Source organism: Saimiri boliviensis, chromosome 12, assembly GCF_048565385.1.
Source record: "Saimiri boliviensis isolate mSaiBol1 chromosome 12, mSaiBol1.pri, whole genome shotgun sequence".
NCBI lineage: Eukaryota > Metazoa > Chordata > Mammalia > Primates > Cebidae > Saimiri > Saimiri boliviensis.
Genome location: NC_133460.1, coordinates 84,610,644 through 84,623,755, shown reverse-complemented (window position 1 = coordinate 84,623,755; position 13,112 = coordinate 84,610,644). Strand labels below are relative to the sequence as shown.

Sequence of the window (13,112 nt, the reverse complement as noted above, 5' to 3'; positions counted from 1 at the left end):
GTCGGCGCGCCGCGGGGGGGGCGGGCCCCCGTGCCTCAGTTTCCCTGGTAGCGGTGCTCCGAGCGTCGCCCCTCAGACGTCGCAAGGCGAGTAGGGCCGGGCCGGCCGCCAGGGGGCGCGAGCGCGGGGCGGGCGCCCAGGAGGTGGGCGCTCTGGGAGCGGATCGTGGCGTTCCCCGGGCCCCGCGGACCGCGCGTGCAGAGGCGGAAGCCCGGGCGGGAGGCGGGGCCGCGCGCTGAGTCACACGGGATCGACCCGCTCGCCGCTTCCAGGGGCGGAGGTGACAGCGGGCCGGGGACGGGCGGTTGCAACTGCCCGCCGCGCCTAGAGACCGCCGAGCGGCGAAAAGCAGGTCAGGGGCTGGGCCGGGCGGGAGTCCGGCCGGAGTCGGGCCGGAGCCGGGCGGGGGCCGGGCGGAGAGCGGGGACCGCGGTCCGGCGCCGCGGAGGAGGGTTCACGCACCCCGGGGGACGCGCCGCCTCGCGCGGCTGGGCCTGCCTCGGCCACTTCCCCGCGGCGGCGCTGCGCTCGGTGGGCCGGGAGCCCCTAAGGGACAGCGGGGAGCCGCGGGCCCCCTTGCACTCCTGGAATCCACGGCCGGCTCGGGCCCTGCGAGTCCCCGGGAGTTGGAGGGGCGGTCAGAACCATGCGGACGCGGGCTTTTCAAGCGGTGTTAAGCCCAGGGCGCTTTCACTGCACCTTCGTGTCACTCCAGCAATTTGGCGGAATTTTGAGAGCTGGAAAAAGGATTCGGCATTCGTCCAGCCCCCTTATTTTACAGATGTTCAAAGCCTCACGGCATGGGAGTCCATAATTCTGTTTCAGGGAGAAAGGGACGGGTGGCTTCCGAAACAAGAGTTAGACCTGTTCACCTGGAGATGCAGCTTTGGTAATGGTGGAGTTGTGCAGAAATCCGTGGACACCGTGTTCCTGCTGAAGGCACAGATGTCCATCGGGCATCAGTGCCTCAAAGGGTGGTGATGCAGTCACTTGAATAAAGGAATATTGAGGTACTAAACAGGCCGGGGCCTGATGCAGATAAGGGGTATAGACTTAAATTTTAAGTGCAAAAGCAACTTTAAATGCAATCTCGTTTTTTGCTGGCTGTCTCATTTGTACTTTAATGAAGGGTAAATATTTTTGGCACTTACTTATTCTGGAATATTGGTAACTTGCTTTTAGGTCTGTTTTATAGTAATTCTTTTACATTAATATGAAGATCTTGTATCAAAACATTTTTCATAAGCAATGATGATGTAGTATGTGGCAGGCGAGTGGTAAACTAATACTTAGCGTTTGAGCACAGCCTAGCTCTGCTTGTTTACATAGCTGAGTTAAAGGGATGAGCAGGACTGACTAATCCGTAGTAGTTTCTGCAAGACTGAAGTACTTGACAGCATTCGGGCATCATTTCTCAATTGGTGCTGCGTTTATTACTCTCACAGCATGAATACAGTCACGGTGATCAGCAAGTTAGTTTATCCTTTGCCCATTTTTCTCTAAAATATTGAATTAAAGGATCTCTAAGGTCCTCTCTGTCTCCACAGTTCTCCGATTTTACATGTTAACTTGAAACACATCACTCATTGTGACAACAAAAATGTTTTAAGAAAAGTTTTTTTAGAAATCAGCATAATGGGCATAGCGAATCTTCAAATTCATTATTTTCAGCTCTCTCAGTCACTTTATCAGGATTGGGGTAAAATAACTGAAAATGACTTTTTCAAATTGCAGATACTTCCGTGTGAAATTCACTTAAATTCACAGACTGCAATGGAGTGAGTTGTGGAGGGTGGGGAGTAGCTCAAGTCTGGCTTGGGAATGGGGTCTGTGCAGTGCCACTGATAACTTTTGAAACAAGCCAGGAACATTCTGACTCGGAATGTAATAAGTTGACTTTTATACAGTATTCATATTGTGTATTTTTTTGGCCGAGATAATCTTCATAAACGATCTGTTTAAAATGTACCAGTTATTTATTTGTCTTGCAGCCCCAAAGCAGCGCATTTCCTTCCTCTACTTTCCAGCAATCTGTGCCTCTTTTCTGGCTCCTTTCTTCTCTGAGTGCCCACCTAATCCGAAGAGACAGTTTTCACATTTCTTCTTCATCCACGTTGCAATTCAGAGCCTCCTTGATAACAAGATAAGTCATGATTCTTGAATCATCCTTTAAGATCTCCTAAAAATTAAGGATAAATATTTATTTTTAGAACACAGACTCTTTGAGGCTTTGGTTCTGAAAAAAGGCTAAGTGGACCATGTTTCAGTTTCTGTCTTTTCTGTGCTTGCAGACTGCGGTATAGGAAGCTTCCAGAGCCAGTAAACGCTTTTACCACCCCTTTAGAAGGAAATCCTTTAGGCACAATGCATAGCGGAGCTTCAATTTCTTTATTACTCCCAGCCCTCCACTTTTCAGTGTTGGGCTAAAAATAAGTGAAAAGTGGTATTTTCAAACTAACTGTTTGGGAGAACTTTTTTCAAATGATAAAAACAATTAAAGTAGAATGCAAATAAGGCTTGCATACTTATTGCCAGGTGTAAAATTTGGCTTTTTTTTTTTTTTTTTTTTTTTGAGACAAGGTCTCACTCTGTTGCCCAGGCTGGAGTGCAGTGGCATGATCTTGGCTCACTGCAACCTCCACCTCCTGGGTTCAAGCGATTCTGCTGCCTCAGCCTCCTGAGTGGCTGGAATTACAGGCGTGCACCACCACACCTGGCTAATTTTTTGTATTTTAGTGGGGGCGGGGTCTCACCAGGTTGGTGTTGAACCTCTGACTTCAGGTGATCTACCAACCTCAGGCTCCCAAAGTGCTGGGATTACAGGTGTAAGCCATTGTGCTCAGCTTTTGGCTTATTTTCTAGGTTTAGTATTATGCTGTTTCTAGAGTCAGCTAATGGATTACCTACAACGTGGTATTATTACGAGATTATCTCCTGTGAAATTCTTGAATGTGCTCGATCATCTGCCAAAACATCCTTTGAATTCATTCAGAATACTTCTGGAAAGTTTTGTAACACCAATTCAATTAGTATGAAATAGTTTCTTATTATACTTATTCTGGAAAACATCTGAATAAGTTATTCAAGATTGGTTAACTTAGTCTTGTTGGTCAGAAGTTAATTATGAGATATTAGTCTCTTGCCTGGAAAGGCAGAAAGTTCTTAAGTAGCAGCAGTAAAATGAGATCACAGAGCAGCTCTTTAATGAAAGAGCTGTTAAACAAACCAAGGTGTTACCTTTTAGTTAGGTACTTTATCATACCTGCTATGAAAGGCAGCTGTGGGAGGTAAAATAGCCATAGAGTATCTAAAGTGTATTATTTCATTTTTAGATTTCTAGATCTTTTCTTCTGATTGATGGATGGAACTGCTAAGAACTGAACCAGTACTTGAAGGCAGATAGGGCATTGTGCAGGGAGTCTAAAGGCATGGGTTTTGGTCCTTACTTGTTCATTCACTGAACACATTCTCATTGAGCACCTGTGTATGCCAGGAGGGGGAACACCTGTATGTGCCGGGAGTGGGGGCACCTGTGTGTGCTGGGAGGGAGAACACTTGTGTGTGCCGGCAGGAGGGGACATTTGTGTGTGCTAGGGGTGGGGACTAGTTTGGATAAAACAGACTAAGCTCTTGTGGAATAGAAATGTTCTAATAGGGTAGAGACAGACAAATATGCGAATGGATGGGTCAGAGGATCATAATACTATAGAGAACTTTAGAGTCAGTAGGAGAGGGTAAGTGTGTGTGAGAGAGAGAGTGTGTGTGTGTGTTTGGGTGTCTGGTAGGGGATTTACTTTTTTTTTTTTATCTTGAGACAGAGCCTTACTCTGTCACCCAGGCTTGAGTGCAAAGGCGTGATCTCAGCTCACTGCAACCTTTGCCTCCTGGGTTCAAGTGATTCTCCTGCCTCAGCCTCCCAAGTAGCTGGGATTACAGGCACCCACCACTACGCCCAGCTAATTTTTGTATTTTAGTAGAGATGGGGGTTTCACTATGTTGATCAGTTGGTCATGCTGGTCTCAAACTCCCGACCTCAGGTGATCCACTTGCCTTGGCCTCCCAAAGTGCTGGGTTTTACTTTTTATAATGGCTTCCTCCTCACTCAGTGTAAAGGCCAAAATCCTTACAATGACCTCCATTGATGTGGCCTCCCCACTACCACCACTTTTCATCTGCTGCCACCTCCCCGCCACCCACATCCATACTGACCAGCCACTATAACCTTGCCACCCCTCACATGCCAAGCAGACTCCTGCACCAGGGTTAGAGGGGTCAGATGAAGCCTCTACTGAGATAACTTTTTTTTTTTTTTTTTTTTTTTTGAGACAGGGTCTTTCTCTGTCACCCAGGCTGGAGTGCAGTGGTGTGATCACAGCTCGCTGCCGCCTCAACCTTCCGGTCTCAAGCGATCCTCCCATCTCAGCCTCCCAAGTAGCTAGTAGCTGAGACTACAGGCATGTATCACCATGACTGGCCATTGTTTGTATTTTTAATAGAGACGGGGTTTCACCATGTTGCCCAGGCTGGTCTGGAACTCCTGGACTCAAGTCATCCGCCCACCTTGGCCTCCCAAAGTGCTGGGACTACAGGCATGAGCCACCACACCTGGTCTAACTCGTGATCTGAGACTGGAAGGAAATGAGGGACTGAGCAGTTTCCAAACCCTTGGTGCAGGAGCCTGCTTGGCATGTGAGGGGTGGCAAGGTCATGGTGGCTGGTCAGTATGGATGTGGGTGGCAGGGAGGTGGCAGCAGATGAGAAGTGGTGGGAGTGGGGAGGGCACGTCAGTGTAGGTCATCGTAAGGATTTTGGCCTTTACACTGAGCGAGGAGGAAGCCATTAGAGAGCTTTGAAAAGTGAAGTTGATGATGACTTATGTTTTATAAGGATCACTCTGGCTACTGAGTTGACAATAGACAGGAGGAGGACAAGGGCTGAATCAGGAAGACCTATTCAAGCTAGAGCTGTGTGACTCACACCATATTTCTTCCCTGAGTCTTCGTTTCCTTATCAGTGAAATAACTGGGCCCCCTCTAGCTCAGTAATTTTAAGATTTCATGTAGGGCAGTGTATTTCTACAGGGAGGCCAGAGGATTGCGTAGGAAGAAGATTCTGAAAGTATATCGCTTCAGATGACCTGAAAACTTGACACCAACCTGCCTTTAGCTGAGTCATCCCAAATCAAGAGGTAATCAGGTCTTTTTCAGTCAGGTTGTCAGGCCATGAGAACAAAAACACTGTTTCGTAAGTATTCTCTGCTGATCCCTTTTGTACTTTGCTGATCCCTGAATTTTCCCTTCCTGATTGAAAAAGGATGAAAAGCTGTTACTCATCAACAGAACTGGCAACCAGAGTAGCTTTTGTTGTTTGGAAAATTGGGAACTTTGGGGAAGGAAACAGTTCTAATTTTGTGTTTATCATAGGTCATTTGAGTTTTTCTTTTATAACACGCAAGGAGTCTAAGAGATTGGCTTCATTTCAGAATTCCCTTGTCCCAGCCATCTCCTGCCTCACAGGTGTTCATTCTAATGCATTTCACGTTTTCTTTTGTTTACATAGGAGCTCGCAAAGTGGGAATGTTTGTTTTGTGTGTATGTATTTTGATTTACAATGCTTTAATTCGTTTTCCTTCTTTTTTCTCTACGTAGTGTTGTTTCCTTCCTTGTGCCCCTCTCCCGGCTCCGTTGCTCAGGCTGGAGTGCAGTGGCATGATCTGGCTCACTGCAACCTCCCCCTCCCAGGTTCAAGTCATTCTCCTGCCTCAGCCTCTTGAGTAGCTGGGATTACAGGCACGTGCCACCAAGCCCAGCTAATTTTTTTGTATTTTCGTAGAGATGGGGTTTCACCATGTTCACCAGGCTGGTCTCAAACTCCTTACCTCAGGTGATCTACCTGCCTCGGCCTCCCAAAGTGCTGGGATTACAGGCGTCAACCACCATGCCAGATCTCTAGGTGTTTTTAAGATCCATCTATGTTATGTGTCTGTCCAATTCTCTGCTTTGCAGTGCTGTGTTGTATCCCATGCTGTGTGTATCCACTGGTTTTTCCTTATCTGCCCTCTGTGTAGTGAATGGATACTCAAGTAGTTTCTGCTCCCTAACACCACAAATATTGCTGCAGTGAACATTTTCCTACATGTCCACTTATAAAGTTGTATAATATTTCTGTGGAATTGCTGGATTATAGAATCGCAGGGACTGAATTTGATGAAATAGTGCCAGATGCCAGTGGCTGCCCCAGTCTCTGTGCCTCTGGAAGTATTAATATTTGAGGACTCCTGTATCCTCATATCCCACCTACACTGACCTCTTTCCAGCTCTCCATCTTTTTAAATCTCATTAGCACAAAGTGATAGCTTGTCATTTTAATTTATATTTCTTTGATGACTAGTGATTTTGAGTATTTCTTGGACAGATAGCTTCCTTTGCAAATTGCTTACTCATGTGTTTGGCATTTTCTGGTGGAGTTGATAACTATTTTGTTGCTGTTGACTTGCAGAACTGATTTTTATAATACAGATATTTATTCGCTGTTATGTTTAGACTTTGCAGATGTCTTCTCATTTGGTCATCTTGTCATTTGGTTATCAGATCTTCTCGTTTAGTTGTCATTTTGTCTTTGCCATCCTTTGATCAAGAAATACTTCTAATTTTGATGTAATCAAATAGATAAATTCTTTGACTTGTGGTTTGTTTTTGGAATTCTGTTTAAGGAACTCTTCCTGATCCCTAGGTCATGTCTGTGATCTCTCTAGGGCCCACATATTCATGTGTTAGGTAGGAATTCAGCCCTATTTTTCTCCATTTAACAACCTAGTTTTTCTAATAGCATCTCAACAAAATTCATGCTTTCCTCTATCTCTTTCTCATTTATGGTTTCCATGAATGTACTTTTCTAGCTCTAAGCCTTTATTTTGTTTCATTAGTTTGTCAGTTCTTGCTTCATTTTTTTTTTTATTGCTCTGATTTTATTACAGTGACTTTGTAGTATGTCTTAATGACTGGCACAGCAAGTCATTCATTTTAAAGTTTATTTAGCTCTTCCTGGACCAAAATTTATTTTTCCCATATAAAATTTGGAATAAGTTTACCAGGCTACCCAAACATTATGTATATTATATATACATATATTATCCTCCTGAAGTGCTTGGATTGCAGACACAAGCCACTGTGCCTTGCCAAAAAATTATATTTTTGAGGAATTTTTATTGGAGTTGATTGAGTTTATAAATTATTTGGGGGAGGGTTGAGGGTTGACATCTTTTTTTTGAGACAGAGTCTCACTCTGTTGCCCAGGCTGGAGTGCAGTGGCATGATCTCAGCTCACTACAACCTCCGCCTCCTGGGTTCAAGCAGTTCTGCCTCAGCCTCCGGAGTAGCTGGGACTTACAGGCCTGTGCCACCATGTCCAGCTAATTTTTGTATTTTTAGTAGAGATGGGGTTTCACCATATTGGCCAGGCTGGTCTCGAACTCTGGACCTTGTGATCCACCCACCCTGGCCTCTCAAAGTGCTGGGATTACAGGCATGAGCCACCCTGCCCAGCCTTTTTTTTTTTTTTTTTTTTAAAGACAAGGTCTCCCTCTGTTGTCCAGGTTGGAGTGCCAGTGGTACAATCATAGGTCACTGCAGGCACCGCACCCAGCTAAATATTTTTATAAGTTTTTTTTTTTAATAGAGACAACAAGGTCTCCGTCTGTTGCCCTGGCTGGTCTCCAACTCCTGGCCTCAAGTGGTCTTCCCACCTCAAAATGTGCTGGGATTATAGGTGTGAGCTACTGAAATAGTAACTCATTCCATCCAAGAACATGTAATGTGTCTTTCCATTTATTCAGCTCATTTTTCATGACATTTTTATAATTTTGGAAATAATTCAACAGAAGAGTTCTAAGAATATGTTTTCTTTGTATGCTGTTTCTCCTGGCCCCTTTAAGTTAACTGTAGACACCATGTCCCTTTAATGTCTAAATACATGCTTCATCAGTTCATTTTTCAGTTCTTTGTTAGAGCTTTAAACTTTCCTTCTTAAAGGCCTATAAGGTACTGGGCATACTGGCTCATGCCTGCAATCCCAGCACTTTGGGAGGCTGAGGCGGGTGGATCACCTGATGTCAGGAGTTCCGGACCAGCCTGGCCAACATAGTGAAAACCCTGTCTCTACCAAAAATATAAAAAATAAGCTGGTGTGGTGGCACACGCCTGTAATCACAGCTACTTGGGAAGCTGAGGCAGGAGAATCGCTTGAACCTGAGGGGTGAAGGTTGTTATGAGCTGAGATCACACGCCATTGCACTCCAGCCTGGACAAGAGGGAAACTCCGTCTCAAAAAAAAAAAAAAAAAAAAAAGAATGAGTCTAAAGATTTCCTATTTCATGTAATGTTTGTTTTAGGTTTTTATGTAACTTTTATCAAGTTTTAAGGTATTATCCTCAACCCTAGTTTACTTAGAGTTTTCACCATAAATAGGTGTTAAGCCTTACCAAATACTTTTTCAAGATCTGTCCTTGAGGAAATAAGATGGCATCAGGAAGGCTGTGTACCAAAATCCTAACCCTATGTTGACTTTGTTTCAAGCAGAAGATATTTATGAACCCTGCATATATAATTTATGATAAACATCCCAAGATTTTAGTACAAGTTTATTTCACCATTAGGTCAGCATTTTCCTCCTGGCATTAAGAGTCAGAATTTAAATAGCTGATTGAAGAACGAGAGAAAGAGCCATATTCAGGATAACTTTTGTTGTCAGCATGATTGTAAATATAAGATATGTGAAATTATAGTTTCCTTACTCTGTGGATCAGTCTTTACTCCAGGCATAAATCTTACTAAATTATATCTCAAGAGGTGGCTCAGTGGTAGAGCCATAGATAGTGTTCAGCAACCCTAACTGCTACGGTGTTGGGCAGTGAATTCTCATGGCCAGCTCTTCTCTCTCTTTTCTTTCTTTTTAGACTTGCCATATTTTCCTAATTGTAGAAATTTTACCTCTTTTTATAGAACATTTGTAAAATATAGAAAAACAAATCCATAATCCTGCCTTTTAGCATCAACCTCTGTTAAAATATTGCTTATTTCTCTGTCTCTGTTTTTTTTAGGGGGTGGGGTGGGGGAGGAAGCATGTTGTGAAGGAGGAGAGGGCACTTAAAATTGCTCTATATAATTTTGTGTCATCCCTCCTTTTTCAGGGCTAGATCATTAACTCTTGTTCATTTTGCTTCGATTGGCCCTCTGGGGGAAAAATCAATAGAAAACTTATAATTAGCTTGTAGCAGTGGAGTGATAGCTTGCTCCTCTCTTGGAACAGGTCATGCCTGAGGGAGCCTCCATGCACAAACAGCCCAGAGTCATTGTCAGAACTTGGAGCAGTCTTGGCCATAAGCTCAACAGACCAAAAACTAGCTTACCGATGTGGAGGGGAGCAGTTCTTTTGATGTCTCTTGCTTCAGTTCAGTCCCCTAAGTTGTCACCTTCCTTATCTAGACCACACTTGCTTTCATCCTTCAGAAAGTAAGTAGAATAGAGAAAATCGTCATTCATTTTCTTTTGACTTTGAAATAAAACCCAGCACAGGCTGGGTGTAGTGGCTCACGCTTGTAATCCCAGCACTTTGGGAGGCCAAGGTGGGCAGATCACTTGAGCTCAGGAGTTCGAGACCAGCCTGGCCAACATGGCGAAACCCCATCTCTACCAAAAAATACAAAAACTAGCTGGGCATGGTGGCATGTGCCTGTAGTTCCAACTACTCGGGAGGCTGAGGTGGGAGAATTGCTTGAATCCTGGAGGTGGAGGTTGCAGTGAGCTGTGCTTGCAACACTGCACTCCAGCCTGGGTGACAGAGTGAGACCCTGTCTCAAAAAAAAAAAAAAAAAAAAAAAGATAAAACTTTATCACAATTGCTTTGTTCCCCTAATCACTTTTTACTAGTGTGGAAGTGACAGAATTCATAGGTGAACATCCCTATGATGAGGAGATTCAGGTCTACTTGCCTTTTGTCCTCACTCTTCATCCCCCGCTTTCTTTCTTTTTTTTTTTGAGACGGAGTCTTGCTCTGTTGTCTAGGCTGGAGTGCAATGGTGCAATCTTGGCCCACTGCAACCTCTGTCTCCCAGGTTCAAGCAATTCTCCTGCCTCAGCCTCCTGAGTAGCTGGGATTACAGGCATGTGCCACCATGCCTAGCTAATTTTTGTATTTTTAGTAGAGATGGAGTTTCACCATGTTGCCCAGGCTGGTCTCGAACTCCTGACCTTGTGGTCCACCCTCCTCTGCCTCCCAAAGTGCTAGGAATACAGACATGAGCCACTGTGCCCAGCCCTTTTTTTTTCAGTGTCCTTTGGTGTTGAAACTGAAACTCTCCATTCCTGTACTCTGCTCTGCTTTTGGTTTTCTTTTTTTTTTTTTTGCTGTAGCAGGTGTGACTTTCTAAAAATGTGATGGTCGGCCTTCCCCATTTCTCGAGGAAAAAATTCTTCATTGGCAAGAATCTTTATTTTGTTCCCTGTTTATAACCCAAGCCCACCTCGAACAGTGTCTGGTACCTGGCGTGGCCCCGACAGATGAATCCGTAAGATGAATCAACCAGTAAAGAGGTCACACTGTGATCCAGAGAAGAGCCATCTAAAGGAGGGGTGAGAGAAAAAAGCTCTCTTAGCTTCCTTTCAATGCATAGGTTCAGCAGGCTAGTAGAATCCCCATTTCTTCATTGACATTGCAAGTGAAACCGTCCACCCAGACACGGAGCTAATTTCTCTGCATCTGCTCTAGCCCCTCCTGCAGAGCCTGCATTTTCCCGAAAGTAGCATGTGAATGTTTGTGTTGCTGACAAACACATGGACTGGGAGAGAATAATCAGCGCTGACATTCTAGCCGTGGGTCTGGGCCCAGCGTGCATTCTGCATTGTTTTCATGAGGTGATTCTCTTAGGATAAATGAGCCTGCCCCATCAGCAGAAAATGTTGCAATGGATGTGCCGAGTTATGCTTACCTCCCCAGCCTCACACCCCAGATCCCCCTGCTTTCTAGTTGGTTCTTTCCTCCCCTCCCTGGAAATGTGGAAACTTTTTAGCTTTTCTGTCATTTCTGAACAGTAAGTATATTCTAATCTGGTTCAGAACTGTCATGATGAACAGTTATGCCTTGCATACCTGGTTGCTGTATTCTAGAGCAAGGCCTCAAATTATATGAATAGCACTATCGTGGATGCTAAAAAAGAAAGCTGCCACAAATATACCGTTATTGCTGTCCTTGAGGCCAGTGTCACATACCCAGTCTATCCTGTAGAGGCCATTGCTTGGCTTACTATATTCCTGAAATACTGCTTTCATGTATTATTCTACTACCTGACACTTACCAGTGCCCACCACCTCCCCCAGTAAATTTTAAACTCTGCTGCCTGCCTGGCTCTCAAGTCTGGTGTAAATCCACTTATATAAAGTAGTCCCCGCTTATCCACAGGGGGTGTGTTCCAAGACCTCCAGTAAATGCCTGAAACTCTGGATAGCACCAACCCTGTATATACTAGGTATACACACATACCTGTGATCAAGTTGAATTTATAAATTAGGTGCAATAAGGATTAACAACAATAATAACAGAATACTTATAACACTATATTATAATAAAAACTATGTGAATGTGGTCTCTCGTGCTTGCTATCAAAATATCCTAGTATTGTACTCACCTATTTTCAGACCACAGTTGACCATGAGTAACTGAAACTGTGGAAAGTGAAAGCGTGGATAAGATGGGGACTACTGTGTGTAACAACAACAATAACGTAAAAACAGCGGCTCATATTTTAGCTAGTTACCGTACTGCATGCATTCCCATTTAATCATAAAATGATTTTATGAGGAAGGTACTGTTAGAATCTTCATTTTATAGATGGAGAAACTAAGGTACAGATTGTAAGAAACTTGCTCTAAAGTTATACCACTGTTAAATGATAGAACTAGAATTCAAACTCATGTCTGTTTCCCTCCAAAGCCCATGCTCTTAACCGTCTTGCCATAGTGGGCCCAGGTCAATGAGTGACTGAAGACAGTGAGTGGCTTGTACAGTCCAGCAGTTACTGAGGTTGTCCTTTTTCAGGGTATGCGAGACTAAGTCACCAGCACTCGGTGAGCTGTGAAGGGAAGGGAGGATTTTGTCTGGAGCTGGAATTGCTCAGGGAACCCCTCTCTGGATTATTCTGCACTGATAGCTGCAGACAGAAACCACGTGGCACTTCAGAAAGGGAAAAGCTCTGAAACTATCCATCCAGGTAGCTTTCTTTGACTTTTCAATCCTTTTCATAATAACGTATTTAAAATTTATAAAAATGAATAAAGAATAATACATCCAATGTCCATATATCCAGCACTCAACATCTGGAAAGCTGACTTGGTTTCTATATTCCACCTCCATTTGCTGTTTTATGGACATTTTGGTTCTAGTGACTTAAAGAAAAATAGGATTCCCTTTTATTTACATGTGACAACAATACCATTATTGCCATCCCTCAAAACAGCAGTAATTCTTTAATATAATCAAGTCTAGTCAGTGTTCACAATTTCCCCTTCATTTCATTTTTTTCTTAAACAACTGACTTGTTTGAATCAGGATTCAAGAAAAGCACCCATGTTATATTTAAAGTGTTTCTTTTTTTTTTTTTTTTTTGCTTTGGTGTTTTTGGGACCGAGTCTTACTCTGTTTCCCAAGCTGGAGTACAGTGGCATGATCTTGGTTCACTACAACCTTCACCTCCTGGGCTCAGCGATTCTCCTGCCTCAGCCTCCTGTGTAGATTACAGATGCATGCTACCACACCCAGCTAATTTTTTTTTGTATTTTAGTAGAGACAGGGTTTCACCATGTTGCCCAGGGTAGTTTTGAACTCCTGAGCTCAGGCGATCTGCCTGCCTTGGCCTCCAAAAGTGCTGGGATTATAGGCATGAGCCACTGCGCCCAGCCGTTAATGTGTTTCTTAAGTGGCTTTTAATTTGTGGTTTTCTTATTTATTTATTTATTTCGAGTCTCACTCTATCACCCAGGCTAGCTTCCATTCACAATCTCAGCTCACTGCAGCCTGTGCCTCCTGGGTTCAAGTGATTCTTGCGTTCCACCCTCCCAAGT

The 13,112-nt window shown here is 44.0% G+C and overlaps 1 protein-coding gene across 2 annotated transcripts in view; it reads left to right on the top strand.

Annotated features, from left to right (window-relative positions):
• The first annotated feature begins 232 nt into the window (after window positions 1–232).
• DNMBP (dynamin binding protein) overlaps window positions 233–13,112 on the top strand; it is a 133,361-nt gene continuing 120,481 nt past the window's right edge. Inside the window, exons 1-2 of one of the 2 annotated variants that reach the window (XM_074382747.1) lie at window positions 233–352; window positions 1,992–12,262. The gene's annotated coding sequence lies outside the window, so the exon portion shown is untranslated. The remainder of the gene's footprint in view (window positions 353–1,991; window positions 12,263–13,112) is intronic. The other variant, XM_039465267.2, reaches the window with a different exon arrangement.